Here is a 17,952-nt window from a genome sequence, read left to right as displayed (position 1 = left end):
ATACTAATTCAACCATTCTATGAAGCAATTTGGAATTAAACCCAATGGGCTATAAAACCATACATAGAAGGAATTGGAAACTGAGTGGATGCCCATCAACTGGAGAATGGCTGAATAAATTATGACATATGAATGTAATAAAATGTTATTGTTCTATATGAAATGATGAGCAGGCTAATTTCAGAAAAGCCTGGAAAGATTTACATGAACTGATGCTAGGTGAAGTGACTAGAACCAACAGAACATTGTACACAGCAACCATAAGATTATATGATGATCAATTGTGATGGACTTGTTCTTTCCAACAATGAGGTGATTCAAGGCTCCAATAAACTTGTGATGGAAAGAGCCATCTGCATCCAGAGGGAAGACTATGATGACTGAATGTGGATCACAGAATAGAATTTTCCCCTGAATGTGGATTATAACATATTTTCATCTTTTTTGTTGTTTATTTGCTTGTTTTTTCTTTCTCATTTTCCCCTTTTGACCTGATTTTTGTTGTGCAGTATATTAAATGTGGAAATATGTTTAGAAGAATTACACGTGTTTAATCTGTGTTGGATTGCTGTGCAGAGAAGGGGGGAGGTGGCAAGGGAGGGTGAAGAATTTAGAACACAGAGTTTTGCAAGGATCAATATTGAAAACTATCTTTACATGTATTTTGAAAAATAAAACGCTATTATTAAAAAAAAAAAAAAGACACATGCATACCCTTTGACTAAACAATACCACGATTAGGTCTATATTCCAAAAGAGATAGAAAACCGAAAGGGAAAGGATTTATGTGTACAAAAATATTTATAGCAGTTCTTTTAATGATAGCAAAGAATTGGAAATTGAGGGGATGTACATCAACTGAGGAATGGCTGAACAAGTTGTATATGATTGTAGTGGAATACTATTGAGCTTTAAGAAATTATGAGCAGGATGTTTTCTGAAAAACATGAAAAAAACTTACATAAACTGATGCAAAGTGAAAAGATCAGAACCAGAGAAACACATTACTTATACAATATTGTATGATGATCTATGGTGAATGACTTAGCTAATCTCAGTAATGTAATGATCTAAAACAATTCTATAGAATTTAGGATGAAAGTTGTTGTACATCTACAGAAAAAGAACTGATAGAGTCTGAAGGCAAAGACACATTTTTTTACTTTCTTTGTTTTTCCCCAGGGTTTTTTTTTTGTGTGTGTGTGTGTGTGTTTTCTTTCACAAAATGACTTATGTGGAAATGTGTTTTGCATGCTTACACATGTATAATATGTCAAATTGTTTACTTTCTCAATGGGAGGAGTGGGAGACAATTTGGAACTCAAAATTTGAGGGGGAAAGATATTTATTGGAGGAGGAATATTAAATAAGAAAAAAAGAATTTAGAGAAAATTTCAAAAGGCACAAAAGACTAGAAAATAGAAGACCTAGGGTGAAGATCTGAATAGGAATGAGGGTTCAAAAGGAAGTAATGTAGTCAGTTTACATCTAACATGATCTTCACCAATATTCATGAAAGAATTTGCAATCCCTAGATCTACAATATGTTCATTTTTCATTAACTCATATTGACGTTTTCCTCTGCTTCTTTAAGAAATAGCATTTCCAAATCAAAAGCAATTCCAAATCCTATGGAGTCTCTAGTATAGACTACACCAAAGTATCCCATTATCAGGGTGGGAGAGATGGGGGAGGGAAGGGGAGGTGTTATCACGATTACACATATGCCAGTAGAACTGGATTTTAGCTAAAGTTCTGAAACTGAATGATAACTCTTGGAGCCAAGGACAGGAAATGAAAGTAGGAAGCGGCTGGGGCAAAAGCTACATGTCAATGAGGGCTCGACCTATTGTCTGTAGATTGTCTACACTTAAGAAAGAAATAGAAACAATGTTAACGATTGTCTATCTTTAGGAAAGAAATAGAAACAATGTTAACGATTGTCTATCTTTAAGAAAGAAATAGAAACAATGTTAACGATTGTCTATCTTTAAGAAAGAAATAGAAACAATGTTAACGATTGTCTATCTTTAAGAAAGAAATAGAAACAATGTTAACGATTGTCGGCGATTAAGAAAGAAATAGAAACAATGTTAACGCCAGGTACACTTTCCATTTTAAAGTGGTAATTAAACGTTTGCAACAGGTTGGAGAGTGCAATGCTTCCATTTCGATATGAACAAGAAAGCTGGAGGTAACAGGGTTGCGCCCAAACGCCGAGGCCGCTGCCCCACCTTCTAGGAAACAACCGGGAGCTGAGGGTCCTTTTGAGGACGAGCCCACGAGTTCGGCTCTCGCCAGCAGTGAGTTAGCACCGCCGGACTAACTTGGGCTACGAGTTAAAGAAAAACTACCGGGAGCAGCAATCACGGCTCTCGGGGACGGAAGTCCCCCGCAGGCCCGTGAGCACCTCACCGCGGCGGAACCGCGGACTTGGAACCGCCGCAGGCCCCCGCCCGGCCCACAAGCGGGCCTCCAGCGACGGAGCCCGGACAGCCCGGGAGGGGTCAAGGGCGTCGAATCTGGCGAGGCGGTGGGGCCGGTCACGTGCGCGCCCGCGCGCCCGTCACGTGACGCGCCGAGGAGCCGGCGCTGGCTGGCTGAGCGCTGCGGCGGCTTTTGCGGGCGGCTCTCCCGGCCCCCGCTCTCCCTCCCTCGCTATGTCGGCTCCGCGGCTGTGAGGAGTCTGGGTCGCTGCCCTTGGACTGGTCTCGGGGAAGAGGGGCAAGCCTTCCGAGGCTGCAGGCAGAGCGGAGTGCTGAGGGGCCTGGTGAGTGCTGCTGCCCCTCACTCCCTAGGGCATCCCTCGCTACTTCCCTTCTCTGGTCCCTCCCTTCTGCATCCCTGCATCCCTGCATTCCTCCATCCGCCCATCCGTCCCTGCAGCCAGAACTCCCGGCCATGCAGCGCCCTCATCCCCAGCAGCAGCCGAACTCCCGGACAGCTCCACTGGCACCGCCTTCTGCCTTTGGCTTCCTCCTGCCTCCTTGCCCCCTGTGGGCCGGCAGAAGCCGCCGCCGCCCCCTCCTCCTCCTTCCCTAGCAGATTCCCTCCTCGGGTCCTGCCGCTACACCCCACCCTCACCCCGCCCCCACCAGCCGCACCCCATGGCTGTCTGTCCCTTTAGAATCGCTGTGGTCTTATCAGCCCAACTCTACATCTCAAACTAGCTTTGCGCTGAAAAACTTCTTTCTTGAATTTGGAATTTATGTGAAATGCTGGCTGGGCAGATTAGGAAATTGGCTTCCAAATGGTATCCTCAGTACTAAGATTTAGATGTAAAATGGCATGAGGGCCTAATGGAATTCTGGACCCCTTTCGAGTTAGTTGGAGCATTTGGTATTTTAATCTCAACTCCTTGCAATTTGGCTTCTACCTTCCCACCCCCGTCATGATACAGAAATTGCTCTGTCAAAGGTGAATCACCAGGTCTAGTGACTGTTTTCAACCTCTGATTCTCTTTGGCTCTTCAGCATTTGACATTTTGGACCACCTCCCTCTTTCTTAATATAGTCTCCTTCCTGCTTCTCTATAATCATTTTTTAATGTCACCTTCCCTTGCACCTTATCATTTTCATGGCAGGTTAAGGTATCTCAAGATTTTGTGCTCGACTCTTCCCTTCTCATCTATACTTTGTCTGTCTCTCTGTCTCTGTCTCTTTCTGTTTCTCTCTCTTCCCAAACACATTCACTCAATTCAGTCATTATCTTTATAGAAATGATCTCAAATCTATAGGATAGATTTAAATCTCTTCACCCATCATGCCAGCTCCCTAAACTCAATAGATGCAAAAACAGGACAATTTCCTTTTCTGAAAAATCTATTTCTTGTTTTTCTGATTTGACTCATTCCCTCCTGTTCAAAACCTTGATGTTAAATTTGATTAAATATGAGAAACAAGGGAGTGGGAAGAAACCATTACCAAATTCTGTTGAATCTACCAGCCCTGTATTGCTGCTTGCCTTGGTCCCTTCCTTTCTATTTTAAAAGCCTCATCAAACAAGACAGTCATCTGTCTGGGCTATTGCAGTACTCTTCTAGCAGATTTTATAAATTCTGTTCTCTTCTGACTCCACTATATCCTATACACTATAGTTAAACAAATCTTTATACATAGTTTCATTAGATTTGTCTGCTCAGAGCAAGTCAGTGGTTTCTTACTGCTTACTGAAAAAAGTTCAGATTCCTTACCTGGTATTTAAAGCCATCCACAATATAATGTTATCAGCTCATATTTACATAATGCTTTATAATTTACAAGTACTTTCCCAGCCAGGTCTCATAATCCCCCCCAATACATCTAAAAAACCAAACTACTTCCTTGTTATGCACACTTTGTATTTTTTTGCTTCTGTGCTTTGTGCTTATTTCCATAAGCTTGGAATACCACCCCATTTACATTTCTACTATAGTTTTCCTACTCAAATTCTGGTGGTGCAGTTAAAATAGCACTGGCTCTGGAGTCAAAAAGCCTGGATTCAAATTAATCTTTAACCTTTATTACCTGTGTAACATTGGAAAAAAATCACTTAATGTTTCTGGGTCTCTGTTCTTCCATTGTAAAAAAAAAAAGGGGGGGGTGGCAGAAGAAGGATTGAACTAGAAGATTTTTGAGATTGCTTCCAGCTCTAGATCTGTAATCTTTAAAATCTTTGATGTCCTTTTCACTTAGCACTTCATATTTTGCCTCTCGTATGTTGTATTGTATTATAGTTATTCGTGACATATGTCCATATAGATTCTAAGTTCTATTAAGGATACACCTTATCTAAATCTTGATCTGCTAGTTCCTAGTATATCCCTAACTCTGTTAGGTGATTAGTAAAGATATGCTGCAATTGGATAAGAGTATTCACATCTGTAGTGTTCCCACCTAGAGCCCTTCTTCTCTACATTTAAGGGAGGGAAGTGCTTTCTTATATCTTTTCTTTGTGGCTGACCTGATCATCATAATATTTTTAGCATTCAATTTAATTTGATTTATTATTATAGTTTTTTCCTATTTGTGTTGTTATAGTCATTGGGTTCCAGATTCAACAGAATTTGGTTCTGTATACTTTATATGAGCTTTTCTTTATTTCTCTGTACTATGTTCATCATATTCATTTCTGACAACATGGTAATTTTCCACTATATTCATTCATATACCACATTTAGCTATTCCTCAACTAATGGGCACCATTTTGTTTTCAGTTCTTTTCTACTACAAAATGGAAAGCTATAAATATATGTTTATATATGTATATATATATATATATATGTATGTTTACATATACATAGGATTTCCTTTTTATTATTAACTTCCTTGGGTCATAGGCCTAATAGAGGGATCTCTTAGTCAAAAGATATGGACATTCAATTCTTTTTTTTTAACTTAATTCCAAATTTCAGAATGGTCAGACTAATTTACAGCTCCACCAACACTGCATTAGTTACTCATTTATCCACAGCACCTTAGCACTATTTGTAGCTTTTGTCATCTCTGGCAATACGTGGGTATAAGGCGAAACCTCAGAGCTCATTTGATTTGCGCTTCTTTTTTTTAGTTATTTGGAAATTCTTTTGTATGGTTTTTAATTTGGGGGGGAACAATTTATTTATATTTCATTTAAGATATTGTTGATGCTGCAAAATGTTCATTAAATGGTTTCATCAAACTCGGCTCCCAAGAGAGAGTAATTTCCTTAGAGCAGGAGCTGTTAAGTTTTTTGTCTTTGTATATCCAGTACCAGGCATAGTGTCTGACAGCATAGTAGGTAATTAGCAAATGTTATTCAGTTGATTTGAGAACAGGGATCTGATCAACACTATCTACCTCAAAGTAGTGTCACATGAAAGAACTAAAAGAAGTACTTTAGTTGAATTGGATATTTGTGATTTTAAAGATTATAGTTGGGGAAATTTAAGAAAAATATCAAATGGTTAGGATGTGTGCAAAAAGAAGCTTTTATAAAAGTCTTCCTTCTTTAATTTACTTATCTTACAATATCAAATGGAAAAAGTATGACTTGCTGACATGTCTGAAGTGCCATATCACTATCTTGAGAAGAAAAATATGGTTTTTGAATATGAAAATAGTTCAACTTCTAATTTAAAACAGTTATTGGCTTTACAAAACATTTAAGGCATACTGAGACTTGTGGATTTGGTCCCAAATGAGAAATCACTGGTAAGATTTCTGGGTTGGGCTTTCTTTTCTGCCTCATAGCTTGTCCCTGTGGTACAATTAGCTCTTCTGCCAAGTTAAGGTCCCTGAAGTCTTAACTCGGAGAAGATTCATTTTATTTATCACAGTGTTTGAGTGTACATCATGTGCATGTCACTGTGCTAATAAGACATGTTCCCTAGATTGGAGGGAGAAGCTAATTTTGGAAGGAAAATGAATTTAATTTTTATGTCTTGAGTTCACAGTGATGGTAGGCCAGTGAAAATGTCATCTAAACCTGAGAATATTGGTGTCTTATTGAAAAAAAAAGTATTAACCGAAATCTTACTGTAAATCCTTGAATAATCCAACTGTTATGAAACAGTACTTTGGCAGGGTAAATTCTTGAAATTCGGGTTTGCGTCTTAGGCTTTAAATTTCAGAATTTCTATAGACTATGGGGAAGGGAAAAGGAATTAAATAACTAGAAAGGAGAGTAAAATCCACAGTCTGTCTATGGAGGGTGAATAAAGACTAGAAAAGCAAGAGCAAGCGTGGAACACATTTCACAGAGCCTAGGATTAAAGCTAAAAAGGACATTCTGGTGCATCGAGTTCAGACCCCTCATTTTTGCAAATGAAAACATTGAGTCTAGAAGCTGATTTGCCAACATCTCTGCCATAGATAGTATTCCAACCCTGGTTCTCTGATTCTAAAACAATTGCTCTTTCCACTGTTACCATGCTGCCTACAGTAAATTTGTGCTTGCTTTGTCAAAAACAGTAAATCAATTTAACAAGCATTTTTATGGCTTCTACTCTGTGCCAACCACTGTGCTAGAATGAAGATACAAAGTCAAAAATATGCAATAGTACTTTATTTCAAAAAGCTTGCATCTTAATGAGATGACAATATATTCATATATGAGTAGTGACGATAAAATATATGGAAAATAAGGCAAAAAATGACTTGTGAAAATTCCACATGATATGAAAAATTAGAGATATTAATGCATTGTTGGTGGAGTTGTGAAATGATCCACCATTCTGGAGAACAATTTGTAACTATGTCCAAATAGCTATAAAACTGCATGCCCTTTGAGCTAGAAATACCATTAGATCTATATTCCAAAGAGATCAAAGAAAAAGGAAAAGAACCTATATGTACAAAAATGTTTATAACACCTCTTTTTGTGGGGTAAAGAATTGGAAATTGAAGAGATGCCCATCATTTGGAGAACAGCTGAACAAGTTTTAGTATATGATTCTTTTGGAATGCTATTATGCTACAAGAAATGAACAGGCCACTTTCAGAAAAATCTGGAAAGATTTATATGAACTGATGCAAAGTGAAATGAGCAGAACTAGGAGAACATTGTAAATAGTAATGATGATATTGTACAATGGTCAATTTGAATGATTTAGCTATTCTCAGATACAATGATCTAAGACAATTCTTATGAGGAAAAATGATATCCACCTCCAGAGAAAAACTTAATGGAGTCTGAATGCAAATTGAAGCATCCTTTTTTATTTTATTTTATTTTATTGGTCTGTGTTATCTTTTGAAACATAGCTAATATGAAAATCTGTTTTGCATGATTACACATAAATAAAATATATCAAATTGCCTTTTCAAGGAGGGGGGAAAAGGGAAGGATGGGTAGAATATGGAATTCAACATTTTTTTTAAAAAACGTTAATATTTTTTGTTTATATGTAATTGAGAGTAAAATTAAGTTAAAATCAAATTTTAAAAAACTACCTACATATTCTTTGCCCACAACGAGCTTTTGTACTCATGGAAAGGTTGATACATATACGCAAATACTATTATCAGATACTGTGTTATAATAACTATCATTTGAATGGTTAAATAAATAAATAAAATGCTGTCCATATTTTGAGGAGGGAATAGAGAAAGAATATTTCTTACTGAGGAAACAAGAAGTTGGGCACTAAGGTAGGACATATACCATCTATAGAATAGAATCTGTTTAGGGGCAGCTGTAGTTGATGGGTTTGGAGTCTGGAAGACATGAGTTCAAATTCAACCTCAAACACTTAATAGCCTGTGACCCTGGGCAAGTCACTTAAGCTCTTGTTTGCCTCAGTTTCTTCAACTGTAAAATGGAGATAAGAATAACATCTATCTTGTGATTTATCATGAGAATCAAATAAGATAATTTTTGCAAAAAGTACTTAACACAGTGCCTGGCACATAGTATTTGCTATATAATGCTTATTTCTTTCCCTTCCTTTCCTGTTCCTGTTTATAATAGGTTCAAGTCCTTCCTCTGGTAATTACTAGCTTTGTGATCCTGGGCAAGTCATTTAATGTTTGTGCCATAATCAATACCCTAGGACTTCTCTACTAAGCCATACATAGTCTATAATTGTTTTTAAGTCACATAGAGTTTACTCCAGTGGAAGAAATTTCCACCTTGGGAGTTTCTTTTGCTTTTCTTTGTATTCCTAGTGCTAAGCATAGAGCCTGGCACAGAGTTTAATCAATGTTGTCGACTGATTCATGCTGATGAAGTCATTGCTTCGTAGTCATAAAATGTTAAAACTGCCAAGGACTTTAGTGATCATCTAGTTCAAACTCCTAAATGACTTGATTTTTTTTTCATTATAACTGAAATGTCAAGATAAAAATAATCAAATAAACATGTAAAATCAAGAGTAAAATATAAGCATTGACTTGCAGCCAAGAGCTTTCTGTATGGAGGCAGGCAGCCCAATTCCCACACACCTACTCTAGCAAAAAATCAAAAATAACACCAGACTGATTAACGACCAAGAAATCTCATGAGAAATTACAGTAAATGACTTCATCTGTAAGTGAACAAAATGGCAGAAGTCCATGAATGGGAAAGAAGGCTTGACTAAAAGCTATTGTCATCACAGGCAAAGAAAACAGGCTAACCAGAATTAAGTCAGCTATATCTGTAGTCTACAAGGCAGACTCTCTATTGAGAAGCTGCAAGATCAGAGGGTTCTACAGGAAGCTCTGGGGTGGTTGGAATCTCACAGCATATATCCTGGAAGAGACACATTAAGATTGGATATCCCAGAGCCAGGATCTCTGAGCTCCTTAGCATCCCATTCTGAATAGTTAAAGAGGACCCTGAAAATCTAGAAAGACAAGGGGAGCTGATACCTGCTAGTGCTTTTAGCACAGGAACACACCAGAGGTAGTATGAGTATCATAGTAACCTAGAATGATTAGGCAACACCAAGTACCCTACTCACAGGCATAGTATATTGCTATGGGAGGTAACTGTAGAAGTAAGTGAGCAGAAGACACTGACCACTACAAAAGAGTTATAGATCCAGAGAAAGGAAAAAAAATACAAAGATTAACTGTAACAATTTTAGAAAGACATTCAAAGGAGGGGAAAATGCATTTTCCACAAAGTCTACATATATGTACAAGGAATGAAACATAAAAATAAAAGTTTTGAATTAAATACTTGGATGGAGTTAAAGGGGGTTAATGAAGGAGAATAAATACTTTAACTAGAAGTGGTAGATCTCTATCAAGTAATGAATTCCCTAAAACCAAAGACTCCTGAGACAAGAAATATTAGAACAAAATTAAAAGATTGAAAAAATACAATATGTAAGATGTCTTATATTAAAAGAAAAACACCTGAGACTTAGAAAACATGAGAGGGAGAGATTATTTATGAATCTTCAAACTCTTGGAAAGCCATGTTTTTTTAAAAGCCTATAAAATATGTTTTCATATTTTCATTTTATGTTCATAAGAACAACCAAAATCTGTTAGTAGCTAGGAAAATGGTGGAAATGGAAAGAATCTACTCCTTGAAAAAAAAAACTGAAACAAAAAGTCCCTACAGTGTACTAACAACAACCCAGAAGAGAAAAAAATACTCCAAGAAGCAAAAAAAAAAGAATTTTAAGAACTGAGGAAACACAGCCAGGTTTATACAAGACCTGGAGGCTTCCACTATAAGAGGAAATCTTGAAATACAGCATCCCCAAACCTTAAAAAGTAGGCTTATCACCAAGATTAACTTACTTTTCAAAGTTATCTTGAATCATAATGGGATAAGGTGAAGGAAGGAAATGGATTTGTAATGGAATAAAGGACTTTTAAACAGTGAAAAGACTAAAGCTGAAAAAGAACTCTGAAATACAAATACAAAGGTCAAGAGAAAGTTAGAAAACTAAAATGATAAAGACTGTATGATGATAAAGTGCTAACATTCCAAAAGATGAAAAAGAGGGGGGGAAAGTGGCCCTTTAAAAAAACTTTGATGTCTTCAAAGGGCATTAAGAGTATTAAATTGACAAGAAGAGGATGGATTATTTCTTTTCTGAGGATTAAAGACAGGGAAGATAAGGTAATGTGTAAAAAGTATATGAAATTATAGAAAGGAAGAAAATTTAATATTTGTCACAACTGAGGTGCATGGAAAAAAAAGAGTTTATAAAAAAGAGTATACAGACATCCAGAAAGGAGTAGGGAAATAACAATTAATGGGTTTAATCTTTGTCCTTTTTTGAAACTTTTTCTGAAGTTCCATTTCTTTGGGCTTTTTTCTCCAATTGTAGCTATAAGCAGTATGTATATAGTTCTGATCATACTGGTTTTGCTTCAGATATTTTCATATAAATCTTCTAATATTTGTCCTTATATTCTTTCATATTTATTATCTTGTGGCACTCTAATATTCCATTTTAGTAAAATATCACTTATTTGACAAATTATTAGACATAAATGTTTTAAGTCTTTGCTATTTACATGTAAAACAACTAGGAACACTTTTATGCCAATAAGTTCTTTTTTCTTTATAACATTATATATATATATATATATATATATATTAGTCATAGCATTAGAATCACTGGATCAAAAGGTTTTTTGGCTTATTATAAGGTCTTTCAAAATGTTTGCAGCATCCCAGATCCCTCCCACCACTCATTTTTTTCCCTATTTTTGATATTCTGGTTAGGTATAAGATATTTTGAAGTCATCTTAATTTGTACTTCTTTCAATTTTTAAGTACTTGAGTAGCTTTTCATTCTATTCTAGATGAGTATAAACTCCTTGATGTCATGGTCTATTTTTCATTTTGATTTTATCTTTTCAACATATGTAATGATTTGTATATAATATCTGTTCTTTGAAAAATTAAATTTTTGTGACTTCTTATTACCTCTAGGATCAAATAACTCCAGTTGATCTTCCTAAATTTATCCTATATTAATATCATATCCCACAATTCAAAGTGGTCTCTGGTATTCTTCATACATGACATTCTATCATTTGTTATTTCTGTAGTTTGTAGTCCATCCTCTTTGCCTGGAATACATTCCTTCCTTGCCTGTGCCTCTTAGAATGTCTTATCTTCCTTCAGAACTTAAGTCAGACATCACCTCTTACATGAGACCTTTCCTGATCCTCTTCACTTCACTGCTAATGCAGCAAATACCTTGTATTTACTTTGTATGTCAGTAACATACTTTGTATGTTAAGTCTTTAAAAGTTGTTTTCTTCCATAGTTTTCTCTTTCTACACATTTTTGCTGGTTCTGCTTTCTTCACTATACTTCAGTACTTATAACTCGTACAAGGATTCTCTGACTCCCTCAACTTTTTCATTTCTTATGGGCCTTTATAATAAGATTGAGTAATTTGTTCAGTCATTATCCACTTGATGGGTCTTCTCTTGGCTTCTACTTCTTTGCTTTGAGAAAAACTGCTGCTATAATAATGGAATATTATTGTTCTATATGAAGTAATGGGTATGATCAGTTCAGAAAAACTTTAGAAGATTTGTAGGAACCTATGCAAACTAAAATGTGTAGACCTAGGAAAACAATTACACAATGGTCATATTAATGTGATCACTTTTTAAAAGACCGTAACAGATCATGACTTTAGAAGCCTGAATCATGTTTCCCAACTCTTGGAGAAAGTTGGCCCACGTTGGGTGCCAAATTGTAATGTTCTTCTCTAAAATAAAATGTTCTCTGGGAGCAGGTTTCTTGAGGGGCTTCTGGAGGCAGCCTTCATTTCAGTTCAAAGTAATAATCACCTCAAATGCAACCAGGAGTTAAAGTCCAAATCCTTTATTGTCTCTTCCAAAATCTTATCTCCTTCACTTGGTGCTCAGTTAGTTTTCTGGAGGCCTTCCAGATCTTGGTTTCAGTGTTCTCCACAGGACAGCCTGCCACCACTTCTCTGCCTTCCTTCGTTCTGCCCGACTGCCATTTCTGGCTTATGATTCTCCTCAACTGAATCCTGGCTTGTGAATGTCCCGGAGTCAATCCTGGTTGAGGCTCCTAGCTTACATATGCTCTCTTAAAGGGGTGAATTTTGTGGAACTATAGTAAGTACTAAGTACAGGTAGAGAACTGTTAAGCACCCTGCTAAACAATCATTGTCTCCATAAATTCCACTGACTTAGCACCTTGTAAGAATTATAACAGTTATGATTATAAATCACATAACTTTACAGGCGTAGCCAAAGTATGGATTTGTTTTGTGTGATTCTACCTGTTGTAACAAAGAGGGAATTTTATTGGGAGGAAAGTTAGATAATTGAAACTAGAAAAGAAAAGAAAAAGCATCAATTAAGTCATTTAAAAATGCACAGAAGAAAAATTTCAGGGACACAAATGAGCAGAACTATTACTACCATGTTAGTTGAAATAGAAAAAAAAAGTAAGCTGAATATAATGGAGATTCATTCTTTCATATCAATTCCTTTTTATTTCTATTTGTATGAGAAACGTTCACATTTCTTCATGTTTGTCAAGCTCACAATCAGAAAAAGGTCTAACTGCTCTGATGTTTTTTTGATTAGTATTTCTCAGTTGGTAAGTGTGGAACATTGCATGTATTGTCAAGATTTTTTGTGGTGTTGATAGTTTTGCTGATTATTTTTCTTCTTTTAAAAATTTCTTTGTTTTAAGGCATGATTTTTGGAGAAGGGAGAAGAAGGACACAGAGGGAGATTTAATTTATGTAAAAGCAAAAAATATTAATAAATTTTATTTTTAAAAAATAACAATCTGAGAGAAAAAATACACAGCTGAAAATAAAACTTAGAAGAAAGTACAGAAAAGCAGAGTAACTGAAAACAATAGGTAGTATTTACTTCATGATTTTATATTGAATTCTCCTATTATGTTGTGCTGTCTAATTGGAAATGTTCTTTTTATTTTTTGTGTTTAAGTTCACAATGAATAAAAAATACTTTCTCAACCTCTTGTTCCATTTTGAAGGTTGGATAAATTTTAATAAATAGTATTGAAGGGAATAGCACAGAGCAGAGTGCATTCCTGCTTATATCTCTTTTGTCATTTATAATATCCACTCTTTTAATCTGTATCTGGTTTTGTTGTTGTTAATTTACTATTTTACTGTCTTTTTTAAACATTTGAAGAAAAGATGGGTTGGCAGGGAAACTGCTACTCCTACATTGAATTCATTGGAGCCTTGTACCATCAATCTATCTTTCAATTAAGTTTATTCCTTTCTAATGATCTTAAGGAGGAATTTGGGGATGGAACAGAGATGCCAGGAAAGGCAATTCTGGTGCCATTACAGATGTACTCATCCTTAAGTAAAAGAAAGTGTTCATCTTTTTTTAGGGTATCAGTTGTCTGGGGATGCAATTAATGGATTGTCAGTTGGTTATAGGGCCAAGGCTGAGCACTCAGGCATCCTTATTTCCACGTCTCCTTGTTTCTCCTTTCCTAAGATTTCCTAATTTCTAAAAGAAAGGAAGGTTTTTTATTCCATGATTTCTTTCCATAAGGGGTCTCTTGAGGTCTGGAATCTGTATCTGTGACAAAATCTTTAGGAAGCAAACCTTTAGAAATCACTTTGTAATCCTTTTGTAGTACAAAATAGTTTTTGTATTCTATAATGCAAATATATTTTTCTCTTGTAAATTAACTACCATATGATTTATCTCGGTATTTTTAGGTATAGTTTCTTATTTTCAGATGTTAAAAAAAGAGAATAAGGAGCATATTCTAAAGATTCTCTTCTTGCTCTACTGGATACTCTGAGAGAAGTACGTTTAAATTGCCTACTATTCTTACATCATCTAGTAAAACATTCAGTCCACCAGTGTTTGAAGAACACTACAAAAGTCATAAACTGAAGTTTACTTTGCTTCATCCAACTGAGAAAGATTATGGGTTCTTCACTCAAAAAACATGTGTCTGTGTATTGTCCAACTGAAATGGATAAAGGCATTTTTGGTCACCATAGATATACCTGCATTGAGCAGTACCATAGTTGCTTCCCATCTTGATTTGGTGAGCCATTCCTTACAGGTAAGATTGTTCTTGTTGTTATTGTTGTTAACTGAATTCCTTCTATGAGTTCAACATCAATTTCAGTTTAGTCCTTCATAGATAGCTTTGATGACTAGATTAAATCAAAATTTTATTTCCAGTAAAAGTCACTGATAAAACAAAATATTCTTTTCACAGCCTCTGCCAAATTGAGAATCTAACTATATTGATCTTGAGTCTTTCATTGTTCTCTTGGTTGCCATAATAGTTTCTATTTACATACCATTTCATGATTTCAGAACACTCTTTATATAATTTGGTTGTTAATACAACTAAATTACATGAGCCGTATACCATTCTCCCCATTTCAGAAGGTTTAAATGATTTGCTTGAAATTATACAGCTCTCTAGATCAATTAAAACATTTCTTCAAAATATACAGTGGTACAAATTCTATAAATAATAATGTATGAAATAAATATAGTCACTTAAGAATTTGAGAAGCCAAAGCACAGAGAAATTAGAAACTTTTCAAAGTCATAAAGTAAATAGCAACAAGACTAGAATTTTTAGAACTCTGATCTACTCTTTAAAAATACTATTGCAAGAATGGCATTGAAGCAGTATAGATGTTTGTGAACTGACCTGACCAATCTTGTGAACACTACCTGTTATTTGAAACAAAAGTATTATTTGGAGAAATACTATACCCTACACTAATAGCTCTTAGAAGTGAGCAGTAAATGGTATGTGCTAACTATTGGCAGTTTAACTGCTTACTTTAAAAAAAAAAAAAAAAAGTAAACAGTGAACTTTTCCTGAAGTGGATTTATTGTAATGATCAATATTTTAACAGTAAGCAAATGGATTTTTCAGTACAAAATTCTTTCTCCTATTCTTCCTACTCCTAAACAGAATGAAATGAGTCCTCTTTAAAGGGTTCTTGGAGTGGGCTCTTTTCAGAAAGCAGAGGGTAAGGTGGCCTCAAAAGTGGTAGTGAAATACCTAAGTGTTTGACTAGAGCTGAGTAATTAAGTTTGGACCTTTGACTTAGGGGACTCTGATTTCAAGAACCTTTTTTGGATTCTGGCCATTATTGTTTTTGAGGACTCTTTGTACTGAAATGTCAAGTATTTTAAGAAATTCTAACTTCCTTTTTCTTGTAGGTATTTTCTTTTGCAATTCTAATATACTTTCTAACTTTTGTGATTCTGCTAGTCTTCTACTTCATGCTTTCCTTACTCTGAAAAAAAGTTACAAGTATCTGATTGTTTTATCTATTTACTAGAAAAACTAGGAACATCAGTTGACCCAAATATATTGAAATTCTATTTTGAAATAGGAATTTTCATCTTATTCTCTATTTTCTTTTATTTATTATGAATTTTAAAAAATATATACTGCTTCCATTTAAACTAGCTTGGTCTTTTGAGGTAAAATCCCAGGCTTTCTAATGTTAAGGACGTTGTTTTCAAACAGTATTGTATAGTATTATGGGAAATGGTGAAGGTGTATTTCCACACTAAATTTTACAGCACACCAATCACTTGAGATATAGCAATTATTTTTCATTATTGATTATCAGAAGAAGCACTGGCTGTCCAGAAAATATATTATTTACAATCAAAATTTTGTTTTGTACTTAATTGAAATCCCAGAAAAGAGATGTCAATTTATAATAGCTAGAGGTTCTTTGACAAAACTGTAGACTTTATGAAAAGGCTTCGGGGGGAGGGGAAGGGAGGGGAGCCACCTATTTTGTTTATAGTAATTTAAACAAAATAATTGGATATTGAAATTTCAATTTAAAGAGCTCTGTTTTAAAGGATTGTGGATGTAACTAAGCACATAAATAATAATAACAATGCTTTTAATCATATGCCATCAAGCTTTTTGCAGGTCCTTCATCTAATAAGAGTATTTTTTTTTAAATATTGATCAATTGAGATGAGGTAAAATCCTGTTGAGCTGAATATCTTGCTTACTAAGTTGAGTTAAAGCTTCAGCACTAGCTTGTATAGAGCAATATTCACAACAGGGCCATTATGTTATCACAAAAGATAAATTGGACAGTTTTTATTATATTAAAAAAGATTTTATGCAAACAAAACTAAGGAAGCTAAAATTAGGAGAGAAGCAGATAAATAGGGTAAAAAAAATTCTTTGCAGCTAGTTTTCTTGATGAAAGTTTCCAAGATCTTTAAGGAAATGATTCAGATTTGTAAGAATAAGATCCATCATAGAGTCAGCTAAGTGGCGCAGTGGATTGAGCACTAGCCCTAAAGTCAGGAGGAGGACCTGAGTTCAAAACTGACTTCAAACACTTAATACTTTCTAGCTGTGTGACCTTGGGCAAGTCACTTAACCCCAATTGCCTCAGCGGGAAAGAAAAAAAGAATAAAATCCATTTCTCTAATTAGTCAATGATCGAATGATTTAAACAGACAATTTTTAAAGGAAAAAAATCCAGGCTATAAATAGCTACGAGAAAAAGTGTCCCATCTCATTAATAATAAGAGAAATACAAATTATATATTATTTATATATATATATATATATATATATCTAGTTCTATCTTACACAATATTGTGTGAAAACAGATATAATAATTCATTGTTGGTGAAGCTCTGAGTTGGTCCAGCCTTTCTGAAAAGTAATTCATAATTGTGCGCCAGAAGTTTCTAAACAGTGAACATAATCCCTGAGTTAGTAGTGTCATTACTATATATATACTCTAAAGAGGTCAAAGAAAGAGGAATAGGAACCAAAAAAAATATTAATAGCAGCTCTTTTTCTATTGACAAAGGGCTGGAAATTGAGGGAATTCCATCAGTTGGTGATGACTGACCAAGTTATGTTATATGAATGTAATAGAATACTGTTGTGCTATAAGGAATTATAAATTACTAATAGTAGGTGAAGATTGAAAAAACACAGAGTTTGGTGAAAAGATCCATAAAATTCAATAGGAAAATAACCAAAAATAAGAATAAGAATAGTTAATAAAATTAGGTAAAAATGGTGAGGAAAAAGAGATTCCTGGAAAAACTTGTATGAACTAATGTGGTGAAAGAAGCAGACAATTCCAGAAGAACAATTTGTATAATACCAACAACATTGTGAAGAAAAAAACTTTTAAAGACATCAAAACTCTGATAAGTGTAATTACCAACCACAATTCCAAAGATCCCATGATGAAACATACTGAGGGTGTATATAAATTGTGAGACACATATTTTGGGGGCATGACCAGTGAAAGAATTAGTTTTGCTTGACTATGCATATTAATTACAAGGGTTTTATTTTGTTTTGTTATTTTTTCTCATAGATTGGAGGACAGGTGGGAGGGGAGAGAAAATTGATTTTTAAGTGAAAAAAATATTTTTAAATTAAAACTAAATGCACAGACAAACAGAATGGTTTTGGAAATAACAAGTGAAATTTATTGCTTACTGTTCAAAAAACCAGTATGGAATAGAAATTAACTGTCATATGCAGTCTTCTTTTGTGTTCATATATATG

The 17,952-nt window shown here is 35.0% G+C and overlaps 1 protein-coding gene across 1 annotated transcript in view; it reads left to right on the top strand.

Annotated features, from left to right (window-relative positions):
- The first annotated feature begins 2,357 nt into the window (after positions 1–2,357).
- Positions 2,358–17,952, top strand: part of ABCA3 (ATP binding cassette subfamily A member 3) — a 110,026-nt gene continuing 94,431 nt past the window's right edge. The window contains exon 1 of the mRNA XM_031945869.1: positions 2,358–2,770. The gene's annotated coding sequence lies outside the window, so the exon portion shown is untranslated. The remainder of the gene's footprint in view (positions 2,771–17,952) is intronic.

This window comes from Sarcophilus harrisii, chromosome 1 (assembly GCF_902635505.1).
Source record: "Sarcophilus harrisii chromosome 1, mSarHar1.11, whole genome shotgun sequence".
Lineage (NCBI taxonomy): Eukaryota > Metazoa > Chordata > Mammalia > Dasyuromorphia > Dasyuridae > Sarcophilus > Sarcophilus harrisii.
The sequence above is the reverse complement of the archived record's forward strand: the minus strand, read 5'-3'. Positions and strand labels throughout refer to the sequence as shown.